Consider the following 12,601-nt stretch of genomic DNA (forward strand, 5'->3'; position numbering starts at 1 on the left):
TGGGATCCACTCGAGACTCCTCCCAGGCATCTCCCAGAGTCTTCTGTAGTTCTGGGACCTAAATTTCTGGGTATCGGCCCCAGACTCCTCCAAGGAAGATACCCAAGGTTGTTTCTTCTTCTTTGGAGGAAAGCTCTGTCTTCCAGGTTCTACCCAAGACTTCTCCCAGGCATCTCCCAGAGTCTTCTGTCCTGTACTTTTAGCATCTATAATCCCAGGTAGCATCCTCAGACTCCTCCAAGGAAGGTACCCGAGATGATTTCTCTTTTTAGGGAATGGTCTGTTCTCTGGAATCCTCTCGCGACTGCTCCCAGGCATCTCCCGGTGCCTTCTGTCCTGTAGTTTTGGGACCTAAAATCCCAGACAGCATCCCCAGACTCCTCCAAGGAAGGTACCTGAGATGATTTGTCGCTTTAGGGAGTTGTCTGTTCTCTGGGATCCACTCGCGACTGCTCCCAGGCATCTCCCAGTGTCTTCTGTCCTGTAGTTCTGGGACCTAAAATCCCAGGAACCATCCCCAGACTCCTCCAAGGAAGGTACCTGAGATGATTTCTCTTTTTAGGCAACGGTCTGTTCTCTGGGACCCACTCGAGACTCCTCCCAGGCATTTCCCAGAGTCTTCTGTCCTGTAGTTCTGGAACCTAAAATCCCAGGAACCATCCCCAGACTCCTCCAAGGAAGGTACCTGAGATGATTTGTCGCTTTAGGGAGTTGTCTGTTCTCTGGGATCCACTCGAGACTCCTCCCAGGAATCTCCCAGAGTCTTCTGTCCTGTAGTTCTGGAACCTAAAATCCCAGGAACCATCCCCAGACTCCTCCAAGGAAGGTACCTGAGATGATTTGTCGCTTTAGGGAGTTGTCTGTTCTCTGGGATCCACTCGCGACTCCTCCCAGGCATCTCCCAGAGTCTTCTGTAGTTCTGGCACCTAAATTCCTGGGTATCAGCCCCAGACTCCTCCAAGGAAGATACCCAAGGATGTTTCTTCTTCTTTGGTGGAAAGCTCTGTCTTCCAGGTTCTACCCAAGACTTCTCCCAGGCATCTCCCAGAGTCTTCTGTCCTGTAGTTTTGGGATCTAAAATCCCAGGTAGCATCCCCAGACTCCTCCAAGGAAGGTACCCGAGATGATTTCTCTTTTTAGGCAACGGTCTATTCTCTGGGACCCACTCGAGACTCCTCCCAGGCATTTCCCAGTGTCTTCTGTCCTGTAGTTCTGGAACCTAAAATCCCAGGAACCATCCCCAGACTCCTCTAAGGAAGGTACCTGAGATAATTTCTCTTTTTAGGGAGTTGTCTGTTCTCTGGAATCCTCTCGCGACTGCTCCCAGGCATCTCCCAGTGTCTTCTGTCCTGTAGTTCTGGAACCTAAAATCCCAGGAACCATCCCCAGACTCCTCCAAGGAAGGTACCTGAGATGAATTCTCTTTTTAGGGAGTTGTCTGTTCTCTGGAATCCACTCGCGACTGCTCCCAGGCATCTCCCAGTGTCTTCTGTCCTGTAGTTCTGGAACCTAAAATCCCAGACAGCATCCCCAGACTTCTCTAAGGAAGGTACCTGAGATGACTTGTCGCTTTAGGGAGTTGTCTGTTCTCTGGGATCCACTCGAGAGTCCTCCCAGGAATCTCCCAGAGTCTTGTGTAGTTCTGGGACCTAAATTCCTGGGTATCAGCCCCAGACTCCTCCAAGGAAGATACCCAAGGATATTCTTCTTCTTTGGAGGAAAGCTCTGTCTTCCAGGTTCTACCCAAGACTTCTGCCAGGCATCTCCCAGAGTCTTCTGTCCTGTAGTTTTGGGACCTAAAATCTCAGACAGCATCCCCAGACTCCTCCAGGGAAGGTACCTGAGATGATTTCTCTTTTTAGGGAGTTGTCTGTTCTCTGGGATCTACTCGAGACTGCTCCCAGGCATCTCCCAGTGTCTTCTGTCCTGTAGTTCTGGGACCTAAAATCCCAGGAACCATCCCCAGACTCCTCCAAGGAAGGTACCTGAGATGATTTCTCTTTTTAGGGAGTTGTCTGTTCTCTGGGACCTACTCGAGAATCCTCCCAGGCATTTCCCATACTCTTCTGTCCTGTAGTTCTGGGACCTAAAATCCCAGGAACCATCCCCAGACTTCTCTAAGGAAGGTACCTGAGATGACTTGTCGCTTTAGGGAGTTGTCTGTTCTCTGGGATCCACTCGAGAGTCCTCCCAGGAATCTCCCAGAGTCTTGTGTAGTTCTGGGACCTAAATTTCTGGGTATCAGCCCCAGACTCCTCCAAGGAAGATACCCAAGGATATTCTTCTTCTTTGGAGGAAAGCTCTGTCTTCCAGGTTCTACCCAAGACTGCTCCCAGGCATCTCCCAGTGTCTTCTGTCCTGTAGTTCTGGAACCTAAAATCCCAGGAACCATCCCCAGACTCCTCCAAGGAAGGTACCTGAGATGATTTCTCTTTTTAGGGAGTTGTCTGTTCTCTGGAATCCTCCCGCGACTGCTCCCAGGCATCTCCCAGTGTCTTCTGTCCTGTAGTTCTGGAACCTAAAATCCCAGGAACCATCCCCAGACTCCTCTAAGGAAGGTACCTGAGATGATTTCTCTTTTTAGGCAACGGTCTGTTCTCTGGGACCCACTCGAGACTCCTCCCAGGCATTTCCCAGTGTCTTCTGTCCTGTAGTTCTGGAACCTAAAATCCCAGGAACCATCCCCAGACTCCTCCAAGGAAGGTACCTGAGATGATTTCTCTTTTTAGGCAACGGTCTGTTCTCTGGGACCCACTCGAGAATCCTCCCAGGCATTTCCCAGAGTCTTCTGTCCTGTAGTTCTGGAACCTAAAATCCCAGGAACCATCCCCAGACTCCTCCAAGGAAGGTACCTGAGATGATTTCTCTTTTTAGGGAGTTGTCTATTCTCTGGAATCCACTCGCGACTCCTCCCAGGCATCTCCCAGTGTCTTCTGTCCTGTAGTTCTGGAACCTAAAATGCCAAGAACCATCCCCAGACTCCTCTAAGGAAGGTACCTGAGATGATTTCTCTTTTTAGGGAATGGTCTGTTCTCTGGAATCCTCTCGCGACTGCTCCCAGGCATCTCCCAGTGTCTTCTGTCCTGTAGTTTTGGGACCCAAAATCCCAGACAGCATCCCCAGACTTCTCTAAGGAAGGTCCCTGAGATGACTTGTCACTTTAGGGAGTTGTCTGTTCTCTGGGATCCACTCGAGACTCCTACCAGGCATCTCCCAGAGTCTTTTCACCTGTACTTTTGGGACCTAAAATCCCGGGTAGCAGCCCCAGACTCCTCCAAGGAAGGTACCTGAGATGACTTGTCGCTTTTGGGAGTTGTCTGTTCTCTGGAATCCACTCGCGACTGCTCCCAGTCATCTCCCAGAGTCTTCTGTAGTTCTGGGACCTAAATTTCTGGGTATCGGCCCCAGACTCCTCCAAGGAAGATACCCAAGGATGTTTCTTCTTCTTTAGAGGAAAGCTCTGTCTTCCAGGTTCTACCCAAGACTTCTCCCAGGCATCTCCCAGAGTCTTCTGTCCTGTAGTTTTGGGACCTAAAATCCCAGGTAGCATCCCCAGACTCCTCCAAGGAAGGTACCCGAGATGATTTCTCTTTTTAGGCAACGGTCTATTCTCTGGGACCCACTCGAGACTCCTCCCAGGCATTTCCCAGTGTCTTCTGTCCTGTAGTTCTGGAACCTAAAATCCCAGGAACCATCCCCAGACTCCTCTAAGGAAGGTACCTGAGATAATTTCTCTTTTTAGGGAGTTGTCTGTTCTCTGGAATCCTCTCGCGACTGCTCCCAGGCATCTCCCAGTGTCTTCTGTCCTGTAGTTCTGGAACCTAAAATCCCAGGAACCATCCCCAGACTCCTCCAAGGAAGGTACCTGAGATGAATTCTCTTTTTAGGGAGTTGTCTGTTCTCTGGAATCCACTCGCGACTGCTCCCAGGCATCTCCCAGTGTCTTCTGTCCTGTAGTTCTGGAACCTAAAATCCCAGGAACCATCCCCAGACTCCTCTAAGGAAGGTACCTGAGATGATTTCTCTTTTTAGGGAGTTGTCTGTTCTCTGGGACCCACTCGCGACTGCTCCCAGGCATCTCCCAGTGTCTTCTGTCCTGTAGTTCTGGGACCTAAAATCCCAGGTAGCATCCCCAGACTCCTCCAAGGAAGGTACCTGAGATGATTTGTCGCTTTAGGGAGTTGTCTGTTCTCTGGGATCCACTCGAGACTCCTCCCAGGCATTTCCCAGAGTCTTCTGTCCTGTAGTTCTGGAACCTAAAATCCCAGGTAGCATCCCCAGACTCCTCCAAGGAAGGTACCTGAGATGATTTGTCGCTTTAGGGAGTTGTCTGTTCTCTGGGATCCACTCGAGACTCCTCCCAGGCATCTCCCAGAGTCTTCTGTCCTGTAGTTCTGGAACCTAAAATCCCAGGAACCATCCCCAGACTCCTCCAAGGAAGGTACCTGAGATGATTTCTCTTTTTAGGCAACGGTCTGTTCTCTGGGACCCACTCGAGACTCCTCCCAGGCATTTCCCAGAGTCTTCTGTCCTGTAGTTCTGGAACCTAAAATCCCAGGTAGCATCCCCAGACTCCTCCAAGGAAGGTACCTGAGATGATTTGTCGCTTTAGCGAGTTGTCTGTTCTCTGGGATCCACTCGAGACTCCTCCCAGGCATTTCCCAGAGTCTTCTGTCCTGTAGTTCTGGAACCTAAAATCCCAGGTAGCATCCCCAGACTCCTCCAAGGAAGGTACCTGAGATGATTTCTCTTTTTAGGGAGTTGTCTGTTCTCTGGGATCCACTCGAGACTCCTCCCAGGCATTTCCCAGAGGCTTCTGTCCTGTAGTTCTGGAACCTAGAATCCCAGGAACCATCCCCAGACTCCTCTAAGGAAGGTACCCGAGATGATTTCTCTTTTTCGGGAATGGTCTGTTCTCTGGAATCCTCTCGCGACTGCTCCCAGGCATCTCCCAGTGTCTTCTGTCCTGTAGTTCTGGAACCTAAAATCCCAGGAACCATCCCCAGACTCCTCCAAGGAAGGTACCTGAGATGATTTCTCTTTTTAGGCAACGGTCTGTTCTCTGGGATCCACTCGCGACTCCTCCCAGGCATTTCCCAGAGTCTTCTGTCCTGTAGTTCTGGAACCTAAAATCCCAGGTAGCATCCCCAGACTCCTCCAAGGAAGGTACCCAAGGTTGTTTCTTCTTCTTTGGAGGAAAGCTCTGTCTTCCAGGTTCTACCCAAGACTTCTCCCAGGCATCCCCCAGAGTCTTCTGTCCTGTACTTTTGGCATCTATAATCCCAGGTAGCATCCTCAGACTCCTCCAGGGAAGGTACCCGAGATCATTTCTCTTTTTAGGGAATGATCTGTTCTCTGGAATCCTCTCGCGACTGCTCCCAGGCATCTCCCAGTGTCTTCAGTCCTGTAGTTCTGGAACCTAAAATCCCAGGAACCATCCCCAGACTCCTCCAAGGAAGGTACCTGAGATGATTTCTCTTTTTAGGCAACGGTCTGTTCTCTGGGATCCACTCGAGACTCCTCCCAGGCATTTCCCAGTGTCTTCTGTCCTGTACTTTTGGGACCTAAAATCCCAGACAGCATCCCCAGACTTCTCTAAGGAAGGTACCTGAGATGACTTGTCGCTTTAGGGAGTTGTCTGTTCTCTGGGACCCACTCGAGACTCCTCCCAGGCATCTCCCAGAGTCTTCTGTACTGTAGTTCTGGAACCTAAAATCCCAGGTAGCATCCCCAGACTCCTCCAAGGAAGGTACCTGAGATGATTTGTCGCTTTAGGGAGTTTTCTGTTCTCTGGGATCCACTCGAGACTCCTCCCAGGCATTTCCCAGAGTCTTCTGTCCTGTAGTTCTGGAACCTAAAATCCCAGGTAGCATCCCCAGACTCCTCCAAGGAAGGTACCTGAGATGATTTCTCTTTTTAGGGAGTTGTCTGTTCTCTGGGATCCACTCGAGACTCCTCCCAGGCATCTCCCAGAGTCTTCTGTAGTTCTGGGACCTAAATTTCTGGGTATCGGCCCCAGACTCCTCCAAGGAAGATACCCAAGGATGTTTCTTTTTTTGGAGGAAAGCTCTGTCTTCCAGGTTCTACCCAAGACTTCTCCCAGGCATCTCCCAGTGTCTTCTGTCCTGTAGTTCTGGAAGCTAAAATCCCAGACAGCATCCCCAGGCTCCTCCAAGGAAGGTACCTGAGATGATTTCTCTTTTTAGGCAACGGTCTGTTCTCTGGGATCCACTCGAGACTCCTCCCAGGCATCTCCCAGAGTCTTCTGTAGTTCTGGGACCTAAGTTTCTGGGTATCGGCCCCAGACTTCTCCAAGGAAGATACCCAAGGTTGTTTCTTCTTCTTTGGAGGAAAGCTCTGTCTTCCAGGTTCTACCCAAGACTCCTCCCAGGCATTTCCCAGAGTCTTCTGTACTGTAGTTCTGGAACCTAAAATCCCAGGTAGCATCCCCAGACTCCTCTAAGGAAGGTACCTGAGATGATTTCTCTTTTTAGGGAGTTGTCTGTTCTCTGGAATCCACTCGCGACTGCTCCCAGTCATCTCCCAGTGTCTTCTGTCCTGTAGTTCTGGAACCTAAAATCCCAGGAACCATCCCCAGACTCCTCCAAGGAAGGTACCGGAGATGATTTCTCTTTTTAGGGAATGGTCTGTTCTCTGGAATCCACTCGCGACTGCTCCCAGGCATCTCCCAGTGTCTTCTGTCCTGTAGTTCTGGGACCTAAAATCCCAGGTAGCATCCCCAGACTCCTCCAAGGAAGGTACCTGAGATGATTTGTTGCTTTAGGGAGTTGTCTGTTCTCTGGGATCCACGCGAGACTCCTCCCAGGCATTTCCCAGAGTCTTCTCTCCTGTAGTTCTGGAACCTAAAATCCCAGGTAGCATCCCCAGACTCCTCCAAGGAAGGTACCTGAGATGATTTGTCGCTTTAGGGAGTTGTCTGTTCTCTGGGATCCACTCGAGACTCCTCCCAGGCATTTCCCAGAGTCTTCTGTCCTGTAGTTCTGGAACCTAAAATCCCAGGAACCATCCCCAGACTCCTCTAAGGAAGGTACCCGAGATGATTTCTCTTTTTAGGGAATGGTCTGTTCTCTGGAATCCTCTCGCGACTGTCCCAAGCATTTCCCAGAGTCTTCTGTCCTGTAGTTCTGGAACCTAAAATCCCAGGAACCATCCCCAGACTCCTCCAAGGAAGGTACCTGAGATGATTTCTCTTTTTAGGGAGTTGTCTGTTCTCTGGAATCCTCTCGCGACTGCTCCCAGGCATTTTCCAGAGTCTTCTGTCCTGTAGTTCTGGAACCTAAAATCCCAGGAACCATCCCCAGACTCCTCCAAGGAAGGTACGTGAGATGATTTGTCGCTTTAGGGAGTTGTCTGTTCTCTGGGATCCACTCGAGACTCCTCCCAGGCATCTCCCAGAGTCTTCTGTCCTGTAGTTCTGGGACCTAAAATCCCAGGAACCATCCCCAGACTCCTCCAAGGAAGGTACCTGAGATGATTTGTCGCTTTAGGGAGTTGTCTGTTCTCTGGAATCCACTCGCGACTGCTCCCAGGCATCTCCCAGTGTCTTCTGTCCTGTACTTTTGGGACCTAAAATCCCAGACAGCATCCCCAGACTCCTCCAAGGAAGGTACCCGAGATGATTTCTCTTTTTAGGCAACGGTCTGTTCTCTGGGATCCACTCGCGACTCCTCCCAGGCATTTCCCAGTGTCTTCTGTCCTGTACTTTTGGGACCTAAAATCCCAGACAGCATCCCCAGACTTCTCTAAGGAAGGTACCTGAGATGATTTCTCTTTTTAGGGAATGGTCTGTTCTCTGGAATCCACTCGCGACTGCTCCCAGGCATCTCCCAGTGTCTTCTGTCCTGTAGTTCTGGGACCTAAAATCCCAGGAACCATCCCCAGACTCCTCTAAGGAAGGTACCTGAGATGATTTCTCTTTTTAGGGAATGGTCTGTTCTCTGGAATCCACTCGCGACTGCTCCCAGGCATCTCCCAGTGTCTTCTCTCCTGTAGTTCTGGAACCTAAAATCCCAGGTAGCATCCCCAGACTCCTCCAAGGAAGGTACCTGAGATGATTTGTCGCTTTAGGGAGTTGTCTGTTCTCTGGGATCCACGCGAGACTCCTCCCAGGCATTTCCCAGAGTCTTCTGTCCTGTAGTTCTGGAACCTAAAATCCCAGGTAGCATCCCCAGACTCCTCCAAGGAAGGTACCTGAGATGATTTGTCGCTTTAGGGAGTTGTCTGTTCTCTGGAATCCACTCGCGACTGCTCCCAGGCATCTCCCAGTGTCTTCTGTCCTGTAGTTCTGGAACCTAAAATCCCAGGAACCATCCCCAGACTCCTCCAAGGAAGGTACCTGAGATGATTTCTCTTTTTAGGGAGTTGTCTGTTCTCTGGAATCCACTCGCGACTGCTCCCAGGCATCTCCCAGTGTCTTCTGTCCTGTACTTTTGGGACCTAAAATCCCAGACAGCATCCCCAGACTTCTCTAAGGAAGGTACCTGAGATGACTTGTCGCTTTAGGGAGTTGTCTGTTCTCTGGGACCCACTCGAGACTCCTCCCAGGCATCTCCCAGAGTCTTCTGTCCTGTAGTTCTGGAACCTAAAATCCCAGACAGCATCCCCAGACTCCTCCAAGGAAGGTACCCGAGATGATTTCTCTTTTTAGGCAACGGTCTGTTCTCTGGGACCCACTCGAGACTCCTCCCAGGCATTTCCCAGAGTCTTCTGTCCTGTAGTTCTGGAAGCTAAAATCCCAGGAACCATCCCCACACTCCTCCAAGGAAGGTACCCGAGATGATTTCTCTTTTTAGGGAATGGTCTGTTCTCTGGAATCCTCTCGCGACTGCTCCCAGGCATCTCCCAGTGTCTTCTGTCCTGTAGTTCTGGAACCTAAAATCCCAGGAACCATCCCCAGACTCCTCCAAGGAAGGTACCTGAGATGATTTTTCGCTTTAGGGAGTTGTCTGTTCTCTGGAATCCACTCGCGACTGCTCCCAGGCATCTCCCAGTGTCTTCTGTCCTGTAGTTCTGGAACCTAAAATCCCAGGTAGCATCCCCAGACTCCTCCAAGGAAGGTACCTGAGATGATTTGTCGCTTTAGGGAGTTGTCTGTTCTCTGGGATCCACTCGAGACTCCTCCCAGGCATCTCCCAGAGTCTTCTGTAGTTCTGGGACCTAAATTTCTGGGTATCGGCCCCAGACTCCTCCAAGGAAGATACCCAAGGATGTTTCTTTTTTTGGAGGAAAGCTCTGTCTTCCAGGTTCTACCCAAGACTTCTCCCAGGCATCTCCCAGTGTCTTCTGTCCTGTAGTTCTGGAAGCTAAAATCCCAGACAGCATCCCCTGGCTCCTCCAAGGAAGGTACCCGAGATGATTTCTCTTTTTAGGCAACGGTCTGTTCTCTGGGACCCACTCGAGACTCCTCCCAGGCATTTCCCAGAGTCTTCTGTCCTGTAGTTCTGGAACCTAAAATCCCAGGAACCATCCCCAGACTCCTCTAAGGAAGGTACCCGAGATGATTTCTCTTTTTAGGGAATGGTCTGTTCTCTGGAATCCTCTCGCGACTGCTCCCAGGCATCTCCCAGTGTCTTCTGTCCTGTAGTTCTGGAACCTAAAATCCCAGGAACCATCCCCAGACTCCTCCAAGGAAGGTACCTGAGATGATTTTTCGCTTTAGGGAGTTGTCTGTTCTCTGGAATCCACTCGAGACTCCTCCCAGGCATCTCCCAGTGTCTTCTGTCCTGTAGTTCTGGAACCTAAAATCCCAGGTAGCATCCCCAGACTCCTCCAAGGAAGGTACCTGAGATGATTTGTCGCTTTAGGGAGTTGTCTGTTCTCTGGGATCCACTCGAGACTCCTCCCAGGCATCTCCCAGAGTCTTCTGTAGTTCTGGGACCTAAATTTCTGGGTATCGGCCCCAGACTCCTCCAAGGAAGATACCCAAGGTTGTTTCTTCTTCTTTGGAGGAAAGCTCTGTCTTCCAGGTTCTACCCAAGACTTCTCCCAGGCATCCCCCAGAGTCTTCTGTCCTGTACTTTTAGCATCTATAATCCCAGGTAGCATCCTCAGACTCCTCCAAGGAAGGTACCCGAGATAATTTCTCTTTTTAGGGAATGGTCTGTTCTCTGGAATCCTCTCGCGACTGCTCCCAGGCATCTCCCGGTGCCTTCTGTCCTGTAGTTTTGGGACCTAAAATCCCAGGAACCATCCCCAGACTCCTCCAAGGAAGGTACCTGAGATGATTTGTCGCTTTAGGGAGTTGTCTGTTCTCTGGGATCCACTCGCGACTGCTCCCAGGCATCTCCCAGTGTCTTCTGTCCTGTAGTTCTGGGACCTAAAATCCCAGGAACCATCCCCAGACTCCTCCAAGGAAGGTACCTGAGATGATTTCTCTTTTTAGGCAACGGTCTGTTCTCTGGGACCCACTCGAGACTCCTCCCAGGCATTTCCCAGAGTCTTCTGTCCTGTAGTTCTGGAACCTAAAATCCCAGGAACCATCCCCAGACTCCTCCAAGGAAGGTACCTGAGATGATTTGTCGCTTTAGGGAGTTGTCTGTTCTCTGGGATCCACTCGAGACTCCTCCCAGGAATCTCCCAGAGTCTTCTGTCCTGTAGTTCTGGAACCTAAAATCCCAGGAACCATCCCCAGACTCCTCCAAGGAAGGTACCTGAGATGATTTGTCGCTTTAGGGAGTTGTCTGTTCTCTGGGATCCACTCGCGACTCCTCCCAGGCATCTCCCAGAGTCTTCTGTAGTTCTGGCACCTAAATTCCTGGGTATCAGCCCCAGACTCCTCCAAGGAAGATACCCAAGGATGTTTCTTCTTCTTTGGTGGAAAGCTCTGTCTTCCAGGTTCTACCCAAGACTTCTCCCAGGCATCTCCCAGAGTCTTCTGTCCTGTACTTTTGGCATCTATAATCCCAGGTAGCATCCTCAGACTCCTCCAAGGAAGGTACCTGAGATGATTTCTCTTTTTAGGCAACGGTCTGTTCTCTGGGACCCACTCGAGACTCCTCCCAGGCATTTCCCAGAGTCTTCTGTCCTGTAGTTCTGGAACCTAAAATCCCAGGAACCATCCCCAGACTCCTCCAAGGAAGGTACCTGAGATGATTTGTCGCTTTAGGGAGTTGTCTGTTCTCTGGGATCCACTCGAGACTCCTCCCAGGAATCTCCCAGAGTCTTCTGTCCTGTAGTTCTGGAACCTAAAATCCAAGGAACCATCCCCAGACTCCTCTAAGGAAGGTACCCGAGATGATTTCTCTTTTTAGGGAATGGTCTGTTCTCTGGAATCCTCTCGCGACTGCTCCCAGGCATCTCCCAGTGTCTTCTGTCCTGTAGTTCTGGGACCTAAAATCCCAGGTAGCATCCCCAGACTGCTCTAAGGAAGGTACCTGAGATGATTTCTCTTTTTAGGCAACGGTCTGTTCTCTGGGACCCACTCGAGACTCCTCCCAGGCATTTCCCAGAGTCTTCTGTCCTGTAGTTCTGGAACCTAAAATCCCAGGAACCATCCCCAGACTCCTCCAAGGAAGGTACCTGAGATGATTTGTCGCTTTAGGGAGTTGTCTGTTCTCTGGGATCCACTCGAGACTCCTCCCAGGAATCTCCCAGAGTCTTCTGTCCTGTAGTTCTGGAACCTAAAATCCCAGGAACCATCCCCAGACTCCTCTAAGGAAGGTACCTGAGATGATTTGTCGCTTTAGGGAGTTGTCTGTTCTCTGGGATCCACTCGAGACTCCTCCCAGGAATCTCCCAGAGTCTTCTGTCCTGTAGTTATGGAACCTAAAATCCAAGGAACCATCCCCAGACTCCTCTAAGGAAGGTACCCGAGATGATTTCTCTTTTTAGGGAATGGTCTGTTCTCTGGAATCCTCTCGCGACTGCTCCCAGGCATCTCCCAGTGTCTTCTGTCCTGTAGTTCTGGGACCTAAAATCCCAGGAACCATCCCCAGACTCCTCCAAGGAAGGTACCTGAGATGATTTCTCTTTTTAGGCAACGGTCTGTTCTCTGGGACCCACTCGAGACTCCTCCCAGGCATTTCCCAGAGTCTTCTGTCCTGTAGTTCTGGAACCTAAAATCCCAGGAACCATCCCCAGACTCCTCCAAGGAAGGTACCTGAGATGATTTGTCGCTTTAGGGAGTTGTCTGTTCTCTGGGATCCACTCAAGACTCCTCCCAGGAATCTCCCAGTGTCTTCTGTCCTGTAGTTCTGGAACCTAAAATCCCAGGAACCATCCCCAGACTCCTCTAAGGAAGGTACCTGAGATGACTTGTCGCTTTAGGGAGTTGTCTGTTCTCTGGGATCCACTCGAGAGTCCTCCCAGGAATCTCCCAGAGTCTTCTGTAGTTCTGGGACCTAAAATCCCAGGTAGCATCCCCAGACTCCTCCAAGGAAGGTACCTGAGATGATTTGTCGCTTTAGGGAGTTGTCTGTTCTCTGGGATCCACTCGAGACTCCTCCCAGGCATCTCCCAGAGTCTTGTGTAGTTCTGGGACCTAAATTTCTGGGTATCGGCCCCAGACTCCTCCAAGGAAGGTACCTGAGATGATTTGTCGCTTTAGGGAGTTGTCTGTTCTCTGGGACCCACTCGAGACTCC

The sequence above is a fragment of the Numenius arquata genome, chromosome 16 (genome assembly GCF_964106895.1).
Source record: "Numenius arquata chromosome 16, bNumArq3.hap1.1, whole genome shotgun sequence".
Taxonomy (NCBI): Eukaryota; Metazoa; Chordata; class Aves; order Charadriiformes; family Scolopacidae; genus Numenius; species Numenius arquata.